This window comes from Palaemon carinicauda, chromosome 8 (assembly GCF_036898095.1).
Source record: "Palaemon carinicauda isolate YSFRI2023 chromosome 8, ASM3689809v2, whole genome shotgun sequence".
Classification (NCBI taxonomy): domain Eukaryota; kingdom Metazoa; phylum Arthropoda; class Malacostraca; order Decapoda; family Palaemonidae; genus Palaemon; species Palaemon carinicauda.
In genome coordinates, this window is record NC_090732.1 from 117,380,256 (window position 1) to 117,394,617 (window position 14,362).

The 14,362-nt window shown below is 31.0% G+C and overlaps 1 long non-coding RNA gene across 1 annotated transcript in view; it reads right to left on the reverse strand.

Moving 5' to 3' along the window:
* Nucleotides 1-14,362, reverse strand: part of LOC137644953 (uncharacterized) — a 332,594-nt gene that overhangs the window by 138 nt on the left and 318,094 nt on the right. The gene's annotated exons all lie outside the window — the stretch shown is intronic.

The following is a 14,362-nucleotide window of genomic DNA, read 5'->3' on the forward strand; positions in this document are numbered from 1 at the left end:
ACTACCCTGAAAGTTTGGTAGAATATATGGTAAACAACAAAAGTAATCTGCAAAAGAAAAAGTTAAGGTGTTTATAGTTAATCAGCTTTATCGTCATAAAATGCATATCTCAATAACTTTATTTAAAGATTAAAATAATTCTTAATGTATAGGTACACTAACCAAACCCCAATATAGAAATTCTTCCTTTATTTCTCCCTACTTTTATCACGGTAACACAAATTCAACTTAATATGAAACATTCCCATAGAATTCAAACCTCGTAATCATCATTAAAAAAAAAAAAAAAAAAAAAAAAAAAAAAAAAAAAAAAAATGAGTAAAATCACAGAAAATATTTGTACGCAATACTGTTATGATCATATTGTGGGGAAGGCCTTCTATATGCACTCTGGTTGTACGAAGCTTTTGTTCATCACTAAATTTTGCGTAATAAGTTTGATCGTCCAAGAACCCATAAAGACCAACCAATGAAAACTGACATCCGAATAGTAACACATTTAGTAAAACTGCTATTTTTATTGAAAAAAAACAAAAACGTAACTACTTATAATTTAAACGATAGACAAAAGTCTCCAAGTTGAAGATGATATCACTATTTAGTTTAACTTACAGTATACTACGATAATAACCTGGTGTTAAAGCATTCTAAACTGGATAACTCGTAAAAACAATGCTGTGTGTAATTCCACATAGTGAATTTTGTGAATAAAAAGCTTAAACAATTATACTTTGGGAATCATAATGTTCAGAGATATTACTTTGAGGTATTTCTAATTAATTCCTCCGTCATCAGTATCATACTGTATGCTAAGTTAAACCCTCGAAGAACCATTTTAATGGATAGCATGGCAGAAATATGGCAAACAATATCTTAGACTCATGAAGTTGACTTACTCTAGAGATATCAATTAAAATATAGGCAAATACGAACAGGCCAAAGACAACTGTGCATATATATATATATATATATATATATATATATATATATATATATATATATATATATATATATATATATATATATATATATATATATATATATATATATATATCAGGTAATTTCAGACTAGCTCTGTATATAATATTTTAATATATAACAAACTATCCCTTTCATGAATGAACTACCCTTTCATATTTGTTAGCACCATGATCTCAGAATAGTAAAGAAACAAATACTTTGAAAAGCAACTGGCGTGAGCACCTTGGGTATGCAGTTTTAAAATCCTGTTACTTATTAAGTAGCCACGTCTTCACACAGTCTTCGAATGTTGATGTAAACTTGTTAATGCCTGACCAAATGCAGTTTGGATGAAGAGAACCGAATTATTGTTCGACCGGCAGACAGTATAGTCAAAGTCAAAGTATAACTTAAAGCGAATAAAAGATAACAGCGTATCCAGCCAAATCCCAAGACGGATTGGAAAACGTTTTATATCTTTTCTTGCCTTTAAGTTTGGCGACAGCTTTCACAGTAGAATAAAGATCACAAATGGAAGTCAAGTATTTTCTAGGAGTGATAAGGGAATATGTTTTAAAAACACACTTCCAAAATCGTGACCAACAAACTTTCTATTAACACATAGGGTATGATCTTGCATGTGAGAAATCCATCCTGGATTTGTCTGTTTTTTACAAAAGCATATTTAAAAGCTTCTACTAACTTTCCATAATGTTTGACATTTCATGGAATTCATTCTTCACGCCATATTTAACCACTGACCTTCTTCCCTTTACAATCCTATCACCCATGCCTTATGCTTAGATCAGAGAGAGAGAGAGAGAGAGAGAGAGAGAGAGAGAGAGAGAGAGATCTGGTGAAGCTAGACCAATTCAATTTGTAACTGAAATTACACTTCTATAGCAGTACATTTTCCAGCATTTTACGGAGAGAGAGAGAGAGAGAGAGAGAGAGAGAGAGAGAGAGAGAGAGAGAGAGAGAGAGAGAGAGAGAGAGAGAGAGAGAGAGAGAGAATACATAAAATACAAAAGGCATGCATGGAATAAGTAATCGAGATTTCCCACATACATGGGATTTATGTAAAGGAACAGCGAGCATATGAAATATATACATTCACTTCAGCGCATTAAATAAATTGAACCGAGCCACTGGGCCCGTTGACCCTCCAAACAGTTGAATTTCAAAAACCAATATAATATTGCAAATCAAATATATCCCCACCAATGTCTCGCTTTTATTCTTTTTCATACCCGGAGAAAGTCCTTTTTTTACTTTTCCTTACTTTGTGAACAGCTTTCTTTTATTTATCGTCTATTCTTTTCTGATTATGTTTGTAATGCTACGAGAATATATGAGGAATTTATCCTCGATATACCAACAACTTTAAATTAATAAAAAACATGACTAATCTAATACCTAATGTCTGTCTTTTTTTTTCAAGTTATTAGTTGAACATCAAGAAAAAAAATACAATAAATGTTTATTGAAATCTCTGAACACTAGGTTGATATTGATCCGATAAAAAAAGCTTTTGTGCCTAACAATTATGTAATAATTATTGGTAAATTAGTTGAATGCTTTTTCTTTTACTTTTCTTGATAATAAGTAATGATTTTTGTACCTGAATATTCATGCTTCATTTCCCTGAATGTCATGAAAACCTGCTCCTCAATATGAAATATTATATTGAAACAAGAAAGTGTATTGTAGAATGTTTATGTAGTGAAAGCTCATCTTAACATAAAAAATAGCCTCCGACAAAATTGCTAAAACTGTCTCTAGTTTTTACATCCAACGAGGAGACCCTTCGTCAAAAAATGTAAGAGGAATTTTTACTCCCAAGATTAAATTTTCAGCGCAGTCGAACACTCTTCCACTTTCTTAAAACGAGAAAACCTTTCATCTGCCTAAATTGCGTACAATATGTGGAGTAAAGAGCGTCCAAAGACTACGAAATGTAGAGATAAGATGATGATAGAGGAAAAATATGTTTGCATAAGTGAAAAGATGTATCACTGCCTTCTCAGGTGGTTGGATCATATGGAGAGAACGGAAGGACTGCACGTGGAAGTAGTGTATTATACAATAGTTTTGAGAATGAAATGGTGAAAGGATGGTATAACAATGTAGGATAAAGACACCGAGAAATCAACGTACTGATGTATTATTCATCACGTTGCAACTTGAACTAATAGTAAAATATTACAGTTGGTATTAAGTCGTTTCGTTTACACACATACACGCATATATATATATATATATATATATATATATATATATATATATATATATATATATATACATATATATATATTTATATATATATATATATATATATATATATATATATATACATATATATATACATATATATATATATATATACATATATATATATATATATATATATATATATATATATATATATATATATATATACATATATATATGTATATATATATATATATATATATATATATATATATATATATATATATATATACATATATATATATATATATATATATATATATACATATATATACATATATATATGTATATATATATATATATATATATATATATATATATATATATATATATATATATATAAAGGAAAGTATAGATAGGCAAAATATCTTTACATACTCAATCGTATTTGTAAAAACGACGACGTCCCTTCAAGCTTAAATTGGGATCACTACTAACAAAACCCGTCGGTAATGACATCTCAATAAATCAAACGAAATAACTGAATTTAAAATAACGCAAATATAAAATATGAGTTCAAAAGAGAAGACTAATGAACATTCAAGTAACATAATACATTGGCTAAATAGCTTAAAGATGTTATAAATATATAAAGCAAATTCAACTATTAAATAATTCACCACGAAAGAATTTTGTTATCGAAATTACTTCTGTCAACATAACAAAGAAAGCGTCATATGTCATTGTTTACAAAATGCCATTGTTCCCAACACTCAATATAGAAAGTTTATAGTCTGTGCAACACTCGGAGTACTGTTTGACGTCCAAACTTCTAAACTTGTCAATAAAACCTCCAAATATATGTATACATATATAAGTGACTGTTGTGGTTCCTTTTCTCTGTTACCCCTTCTACAGTTCCAACGATGTATTCAGAATCATAGTCAACAAACACGTGCATATATATATATATATATATATATATATATATATATATATATATATATATATATATATATATATATATATATATATATACATATATATATATATATATGTATATATATATATATATATATATATACATATATATATACATATATATACATATATATATATATATATATATATATATATATATATATATATATATATATATATATATATATATATTTATCATTCATCGGATACCAAGTAGAAATACATCAATTAGCTACGATGGTGAAGATGGGTTGATTTAAATTCCAAGTACAAAAAACCTGAATTCGACAGTTATATTATATTATATATATTTTATATATATATATATATATATATATATATATATATATATATATATATATATATATATATATATATTTATATATATATATATATATATATATATATATATATATATATATATATATATATATATATATATATATATGTTTGTGGGAATAATTAAGTCTTTTCCGTCCAAAAACTTCTCAAGCACACGTATTCATAATTATTACAATATTTTATTCACCTTCTGAACAAAAGTCACGACCTCTGAACATCCATCACTAAACAATGGTCTTCCATGAGCAGCATCTACCAAATCTACTGTATCTCAAAACACGAATCCACTTATCTGCTTTCCAAACCTTTCTACCGCATTTTCGTACCACATTCGCTTTTACACATATTGACATCAAGTAGACAAACAATACATCCAATATTATGAGAAAGATAAAAGTACCAAATTAGAAGCCATAGATCACGTTTGCTAGGTCCTTAAATCATCCTCGACCAACCTCCACCTGCCCATCCAGCTATAAATTAGTATCAGTGTTCTGCTGGGGTAAAAAGTGTGTGTGTGTGTGTGTGTGTGTGTGTGTGTGTGTGTGTGCATATGGTCTACTCCTGTATACACGAAAAAGAACGGGTTCGTACAATTAAACCTCCCTCTAGAGATTTCAGCCGCGCAATCAAATGGAAATCCACGAAGCATGTTTATTGGGTTTCTACATTAGTGGGAAGAGACTGGTGGTAAAGACTTACTTAATTAGCTCGCTAACGGGAATCTTACTCCAAGATATAAATGAGGTAAGAATCCCTTGTTAAAATAGAAAGGTCATTATACATTTAAAATGTACATGAACATGGCACTATTTTTGGGACGTTTCGTCTACTTAGTTATTAGTATTAACATTCCTCTAAGATATGAAGACTAGATTGCTTGATTGCCAAAATATAAAAATAAATATATATAAATAACAAGTCCATAAAATACTCAACTCAATGCTTTATTTTTGCATTAAAAATCATTAGAACTTTCATAAATCCGAACTACATGAGTCTCGATCAGAATTACAACCAATATTCAATGGGAAACTCCTAAAACTACAGAATACTCAATACAAGAACAAACAAATTAACTGGCCTTACACTGTCAGAAGACGTATAATCAAACAAGAGTACAGATTTCAAAAACTTAACCAAAAATTCCCTCCAACTCATTACTAACGCATTTTAAATAGTCAAGCTAAATAACTGCATGCAAGCAAATGAGATAATTTAACATTAAAACGGAGCAACTATGTCTTTTACTTCGTTTACCAAATACACATAAATAAAGAATATATTACTATTTATTATCATCTCAAATAGCATTAGAAACAGCAATATCTTTGCCTTTTTCTGTAATTTCTGTTATAAATCCACTTTGTGCGTCACTTCCGGTAACTACATGAGAAATACTTTCTACTGAAATGCTGCACTTTCATCTAGTTTCATTTTAAGAAGACTAAATAACTGGGAAAAATAAAACTCAAAGGGCAATAAAAATCTAATTTCAAAAGCCACAACAAAATTAAGGTCACCAGTTTATTACCAAGCATCTAAAGCGATCTACTTAAAACTTATCCATTAAACATCAGCTAAAATTTCCATTAACTAAAACAGAACAGAACAGAAGATAAACAACTATCAAACACAATAATCCAAAAGAATATCTTTTTATAAAGAAAATAGAATGACCACTCCCAACAAAAACGCCTCTCTCTCTCTCTCTCTCTCTCTCTCTCTCTCTCTCTCTCTCTCTCTCTCTCTCTCTCTCTCTCTCTCTCTCTCTCTCTCTGTATATATATATATATATATATATATATATACATATACATATTTTCTATATAGGCATATACATACATACATACATATATATATATATATATATATATATATATATATATATATATATATGTGTGTGTGTGTGTGTATATATATATATATATATATATATATATATATATATATATATATATATATATATATATATATATGTGGGTGTGTGTGTGTGTGTATATATTTATATACATGTGTGTATATATATAAATATAGAAACGTAAATATATATATACAGTATATACAGTATATATAAATATATCTATATTATATATATACAGTATATATATATATATATATATATATATATATATATATATATATATATATATATATATATAGAGAGAGAGAGAGAGAGAGAGAGAGAGAGAGAGAGAGAGAGATATATATATATATATATATATATATATATATATATATATATATATATATATATATATACATATATATATGTATATATATATATATATATATATATATATATATATATATATATATATATATACAGTAATATTTCATCAAAATTTCAACTAATTTATATGAACGAATAACTTCAAAATAAAATGGAGAAATAAACTTGTTTCCAGCAAGACTGGAACTTAATGTCTGCAAGTTATCAGCTCAAATCCTGATTCAAGCTCAAGATTAACTTTATTTGCCATTGGAACATCAATTCGAGTATATACAACAAGAACACTACAGTCGTTCCTAGTCCACTGCTGGACATAGGCCTCAGATATGAATGTTCATGTCAGGGGTTTGGCCAGTTTGGTGAGGATGGGGGATTTTGGTATGATCGCTCACAACAAACCAACCTAGTATGGGTGGCCCTGACTATTACTACTTTGCTGATCATAGCGATACGGAAACTCTTTTACCATGTTACGATATGAATATAATCAATTTCGTTTGAACTCGGCGAATAAGAATAAAAATACTTTCTTTTTGTGAAAACAAGAATAATAATTAGGGGCGTGGCTTGAACCTTTTGAAGGGAAGTGAGGTTCGACTGGTAGTCGTTCTGGCCTTCAAGCGGGAAAGTATTTTTAGTACTTCAGTCGTATTCATTCTCGTATTCATTCAGTACTTGATAAGTAGCTTATTGCGTTAAACAACTGTGGACTCTTGGGCCAGTATGACAAGCTGCTTGTCAGATTGTAAACTTCAGAAGTTTTGAAAATGTTTATAGATAGATATTAAACAGCGCATTGTGTATTTAAAATTGGAGTGAGTTTCTGCATAGCCAAAGCGCAAATGCAAAAATTAAATTATTGATTTGTTATTTAGTGTTTATTATCATTGTCAAGTGCAAATAAAAGATTTTTTTATTTTAATTAAATGTTCTATTCAACTATCAATGGGCAGGATCTAGTGACTACTGTGTTTCAATTTCTCAATAAGCATTTAGGACGTGAGACCCTTATTCTTGACTTAACAAGGTGTTGTTATCCATTCAAAGCTGGGTAGACTGCTGGGTGGGAACCAGGGGATGCCGGGAATAGTGCAAGAATCTACCAAACGAGAGCTAAATGCAGTTACACCCAGTCACGTGCTCGCATTGGTTGATTGCTCCACCGATGGAGGTCAGTGGGGGTGCTACGTAACAATACCCACGTTTTCCCCCTATTATTAGACGCATCCCCCCCCCCCATCGAAGGTGTCCATAGAAGCTGTTACCCTTTAAAGTTTTTTTAGCAAGCATGTATGTTGTGAGGTTGCTAGCCCCCTCCTTGCATACAGATACTTGAGGGGCTTAGATGCTGACGGCATTTGTCTTTTTTTTTTTGTCACCTGTTCGAGTGCTGACCAGACCGACGCCCATTAACGGTACGCGAGTAGATGCTAAGGGCGAACAAAACATAAATAATAACTACTGTTTAATTTCATTAACATTCAATCATTCATCCGTCAAGAAGGAAAGAATGAGCTGTGTTTATTTTCGTAACATGTCTACCAGAAGGTCACGCGACCTCCCTGATAACGAAAGCAACGAGACGTCACGCGGACAATGTTTATATTTGCTTTATGAAAGCAAACACAGACGCATATATCATTTTCACATCAAGCCATAAACTGCGATTCAGATTTGCTAATCAAATACAGCTATTCTAACGTATGATACTGTATTCGTCATATGAAGACCTCCATCTGCAACAATGTGCCAAATGAGTACGATGAAATTATATGTTAGTTCAATTACATGAAACATAAAATGATGGATTACCTCCGTAAGAATGTGAAACATGAGAACAATCAGCTAAAAGTCAACATCAGGCACAAATATATCCACGTGAAAATAGTGTGTTTTGTCATAATAAAATAAAGGCAATAGTAGGAAACGAAAATAAATACGGCAATATTGATGTAAAACGAGAAAAGACATGCATATGACCCTCGGCGTTAGGTAATCTTTGAAAAAGCATTTCTTAATAAAACATCCAATTCCAAAAGGAATCTACAAAATAACTTTCTAGGACATAGCAAAAGAGTTAATCTTGATATCAAATGCATACAATTTGGTATATAGTAATATAGGAGAAAAACATTTCTTAACATACTTATCAAAACACCACGAACCTCATGTAAATGGATATAGTTAATCTTACGAGAATAAACGAGAATAAATACGAATGAGTGACAAAACAATAACATAAGACACAACTTAGGGTAAAACCATGACAGACACATAATAACCACTAGGACTAGAAAACAACGAATAAAATCACATGAACGAAATTTCTATGAAAAAACTCAGTGAATAAAAACTTTTCTTTTTTTGTCCGAAAAACGGATTGAATTCGTAAACACTCGCACACACATGTATATATGTATATATATATATATATATATATATATATATATATATATATATATATATAATTCTATATATATATATATATATGTGTGTGTGTGTGTGTGTGTGTGTGTGTGTGTGTGTGTGTGTGTGTGTGTGTATGTATGTATATGAGTTTGTATATCACCATAATGTTTGCATTCGTGTGCAGATTAGTCATAACATATGTATCTAATTTCTAATTTCTGAGTTCTTAAAAGAATCCTCTTATTTACCAAATGAAAAACTATGAAAAAGTAATGTTTGACTCAAGAAAATAAGAAGTACTTTTGGGTATTCACGAAGAACGGTCGGAATTCTAATAAAAATACTTAGCTATATATAATACATCTGGGTCATGATTATCTATTAAAACTCATGGAAAAAAATCACATCTCACCTCTGGCTTTTGTAGATATATTTGATTAAAAAAACACTTAATCCTGCATCGGTAGTGTCATCACCTGAATCACCTATTATTATCATTATCATAATTATCCATAATGTTCACAAACTCGCATGGGACAGGTCAAGAAAATCTTTAACGTACGCGTTAAGCTTCTGCCGAATCAAAAAAGCCATGTGTGAGAATGAAAAAAAAAAAATAAGTTGTGATATCATGTCACGGGAAATAATGCCACAGTGCATTGACATGACTAAATAATTGTCCTTAACTGGTATCTACACAGCAGATGAAAATCTAAGCTAATGACAGCAGCAGAATTTATTTTCTCTTATAAAATCACTGGATGTTCAATGAGATGACAGAGAGTAGTAAGGTTTGGAAGTATTTATTTATAATCTTTATAGATTTCTATAAGATAACTACAGAGTTCCGTTGCTAAGTTTATTCAAAACCTAAATAAACTTTTAGAAACTTTATTCGCGGATTGGTACAGTTCATAGATCGATTATTATTATTATTATTATTATTATTATTATTATTATTATTATTATTATTATTATTATTATTATTATTGTTGTTGTTGTTGTTGTTGTTGTTGTTGTAATCATAAATGAACATGGACACACGTTATCATAATCTTACGATACGTGAAAAGCAACATGATCTCATACAAGACTTTCATGACCCCTGCCACATAATTATCTGGAACTACTTGACGTACTGTGTATAAGAAAAAAAAAACTTTAATTACTGAGGCAGCATTCTAAGAATTAGACATGGTATAGAACTAGCAATGCGTCCGTAGATTATTCCTCTTGGAATATATAAATATAATAATTTGACATTTCATAAAACTAGTTACGCAACCGTAGATTATTTCCTTTTAAATATCCTTATTCTGGGAATAACTGGAGTCATTTTATACAACTGTTTATGCAGCCGTATACTATGTCATCTTATTTTTTCTTTTTTTCAATACAAGTTAAATATTACGCTTGTAGCCAATAAAGCACTTCATCTATTTGAAGATGAGACCCACGGAACTAGCGTTTAGTAGCCGGCAAGTCATAGTCCTAGACTAAGCTTTAAAAAAAGATACTGGAAGATGTTTCTAAAGTCAGCTATAAAGAGAAAGTCAACGAACCTAGCAATAGGGGACTAATGACCACACAAGAGTAAATTATAGTAAGGAAGAGGTCTGCTGGGAAGTTGGGAACAAATGATGAAGTTAGTTTTTTTCAACGCATATATTGGAGGTTATCAGGTTTTTTTGAGACTCGTACAAGTGTAAGTTTAGATTTTAATTAAATCTATTGGATTCTTCCGAGATAGAGATAATTCCATCTCAAATTCATACTTTGAAATGAAAATTCAAATTTTCCGATTAAAAATTCAAACGTGGCAATAAGCCAGAGGGCCCTTTACATTACAATAATATGACATTTTATCACGCAAGAATAACCTTTAGGGACTCAAATTTCCCTTTATAATGTTTTCTATGGAAATTCCATGAAATTAAAATTAAATACTTGAGATATTTTTCCCACAAGGAAACAAATATTTGAATGATGAAAAACAAAGAGTGCATTAAAATACGTATAACTAAAAACAAGTTATTTTTAAGCAATGCAATCTTACATTTCATAAACAATTACTGCTTATCTAATGGACACCAACATTGGAACAAAAAAAAATTATAATAAATTTATTTTGTAAGTTTCCACTGAGTTTTCCTAGCTGAAAAAAAAAAGTATAGAATTAGTTAATGTACCCACAACAGATCCTCTAATTAAATTTTCCAGAAAATTAAGTCATTTGCGTATTTTATATGATCATCTATTTTGTAAAAATATTAGCAAATTTGAGGGCAACACAAATTTTGCTAATAAAATCCAATTTCAATACGTAATTTAAAATTTACTGTATTAAGAGATTTTATTCGTAACCCCCCCCCCCTCTCTCCTCTCTCTCTCTCTCTCTCTCTCTCTCTCTCTCTCTCTCTCTCTCTCTCTCTCTCTCTCTCTCTCTCTCTCTCTTAGCCTAGTAGTAAACGGAGTAACGGTTGGGTAATAGATATTTACATCGAACAAATATTTGTGGTCAGAGCAAAGCCAACAGACGGGCTTTCTATTTTGGGGTGGAATAACGCCCGTTGCTTTTCGACCATTCAGCCCAGTTTTAGTAAACAAAACGCTATTTCCGTGTAAATATGAGGTTATATGATATCATCAGTTATTTCAAATTTATTATTAGGAACCTTATGTAAAAGTAGACTATTTTTTCCATAATTTCAAATGCCCGAAAATGATATCATTTTGCTATATCACTTTTAATTCAACGTCCGAAAAAATTATGAATGTGCTTTTTTAAATATTTTTCTCACTTGCCACTCTTGAATCATTCACATAATTGTTTCTAAGTTTGAAATGTTATGACCTGAATTTTATCCCTATTTTACTAGCATGTATTTATTTATGTATGTACGTATGTTCATATATATATATATATATATATATATATATATATATATATATATAATATATATATATAGACATACAATATTTATAGGTAGTAGGTTGGCCAGGGTACCAGCAACCTGTTGAGATACTACCGCTAGAGAGATATTGGTCCTTTGACTGGCCAGGCAGTATTGCAGTACATTGGATATCTCTCTGGTTACTGGTCATTTTTCCTTTGCCTACATATACACCTAATAGTCTGGCCTTTTCTTTTCACTCTCTCCTCTGTCCTCATACACCTAACAACACTGAGATTATCAAAAAATTATTTTTCGCTTAAGGGGTTAAACCACTGCACTGTAGTTGTTTAGTGGCTACTTTTTCTCTTGGTAAGGGTAGAAGAGAGACTTTAGCTATGAGAAGGCAACTCTTCTAGAAGGAGGGCAATTCAAAAGCAAAACAATGTTCTCTAGTCTTGGGTAGTGCCATAGCCTCAGTAAACACGGTCTTCCACTGTCTTGCGGTAGAGTTCTCTAGTTTGAGAGTACACTCGGGCACACTATTCTATCTTATTTCTCTTTCTCTTGTTATTTCGAAGTTTCTATAATTCATATATGAAACATTTATTTTCAATGTTTCTTTTTCTTAAACTTCTCATGTAGTTTATTTCCTTTCCTCCCTGGGCTATTTACCCTGTTGGAGCCCTTGGGCTTATAGAATTTTGTTTTTCCAACTAGGGTTGTAGCTTAGGAAGTAATATATATATATATATATATATATATATATATATATATATATATATTATATATATATATATATATATATATCCTAAAGCAAGTGGATCCAGCAAGGTCGTAACCCTCCAGCTATCAGCGTATATCTATACGGTTATTGAATGAGTACCAAGTACTTAGTTCAATGGATAAGATTTCACAGGAAACGCGTCTACATTGGCATACCTCTCTCTCCCCTGTTGTAGTCAATCTTACACACTTTTTCTACAAAAGGTATTGTAAGCCTTTAAGGTCTGTGGTAATGGAAACAGTAAGGATAATTAAATGAAAGGAGTGTAGTCTATCAATCTCGTGACTATTACTCGAATTTGGCAAGGCACAATTCATGTTAAAAGCCCCATATAGATGCTTTCCTTTATCTGACGGGATACATGACTTAGGAGAATCTGTATCTGTAGAAAAGGGAGTGAAAGTTCAACCTCCGGCAGATGAAAAAGGTGAAGGCAGGGTTATTGACTATACGAATTTCTGTTTGAAATTGTACTGAATAACTGTTTAGAAGGAAAAAATTACATCTAGCCATAATAACCATACAAAAGGTTTAAATTAATAGAAATAAAATCCTCTTTGTATGAATTAAAATGTAAGTTTACTGCTATTTCAAAACATATGCATTTACAATCATCACGTACACACAAGAGAATGAAAATAAAAACTCCTTTGTACATGATAAGAAAATAGAAGCAAAACACATAAAATTATGTACATTTAAATTAACATGAGCTCTCACCACCAATATGCACACATAACCCACACACAAACACTATATATATATATATATATAATATATATATATATATATATATATATATATATATATATATGTGTGTGTGTGTGTGTGTGTGTGTGTGTGTGTGTGTTGTGTGTGCGTTTACGTGTATGAACATCGTGAGATACAGTTGGGTCACTAACGCATCCAAACATCCGATATCAATCCAACAGCTTAAGAAATTAAAGTACCAGAAAACCATCATTCAGAAGTTGATAGAAACTAAGGGAACGAACATGAATCCATCAGCAGTGACTGAAGACTTGGGGGGGAGGGGGGGAAGATGTAACGGCAGGATAGCCAATTGGGAGGGGATTAGGAAGAGAATCCTCTAGGATTTCGAGACGAGATCTGTGGAGTCTCAAGCCGTGAAATGGGATTTAATGCATGGCCAATTGATACGTCAGTAATTAAGGCTAACGACCGTACCGCGTCCCATCCAGTAATGGGATAAAAAAGAAGGGACAGACGCACAAAAGATTCAGGCTGTTCGGTTGCATCCAATTCGCGGTAAATTCCTTAAATGCATTCCACTCAAGAAAAAAGGAAAGCCACCAAGTTAACAAATACAGACTGTGTATCGTTTCTGTGGGCAATTGGTTACTAGCCTCGTTACGTAAAGTTCCAAGTTCGATCTTTAATAGAGAGAGAGAGAGAGAGAGTGATTTGAAACCAGTTTCCTGAAAATGTGTTGCAGGTACTGGCTTCAGCACTTAACTTAAAACAACAAATATTCAACACTAAAGATGATTAAAAATGCGCAAAGCTCTGCAGTCTGATACTTTT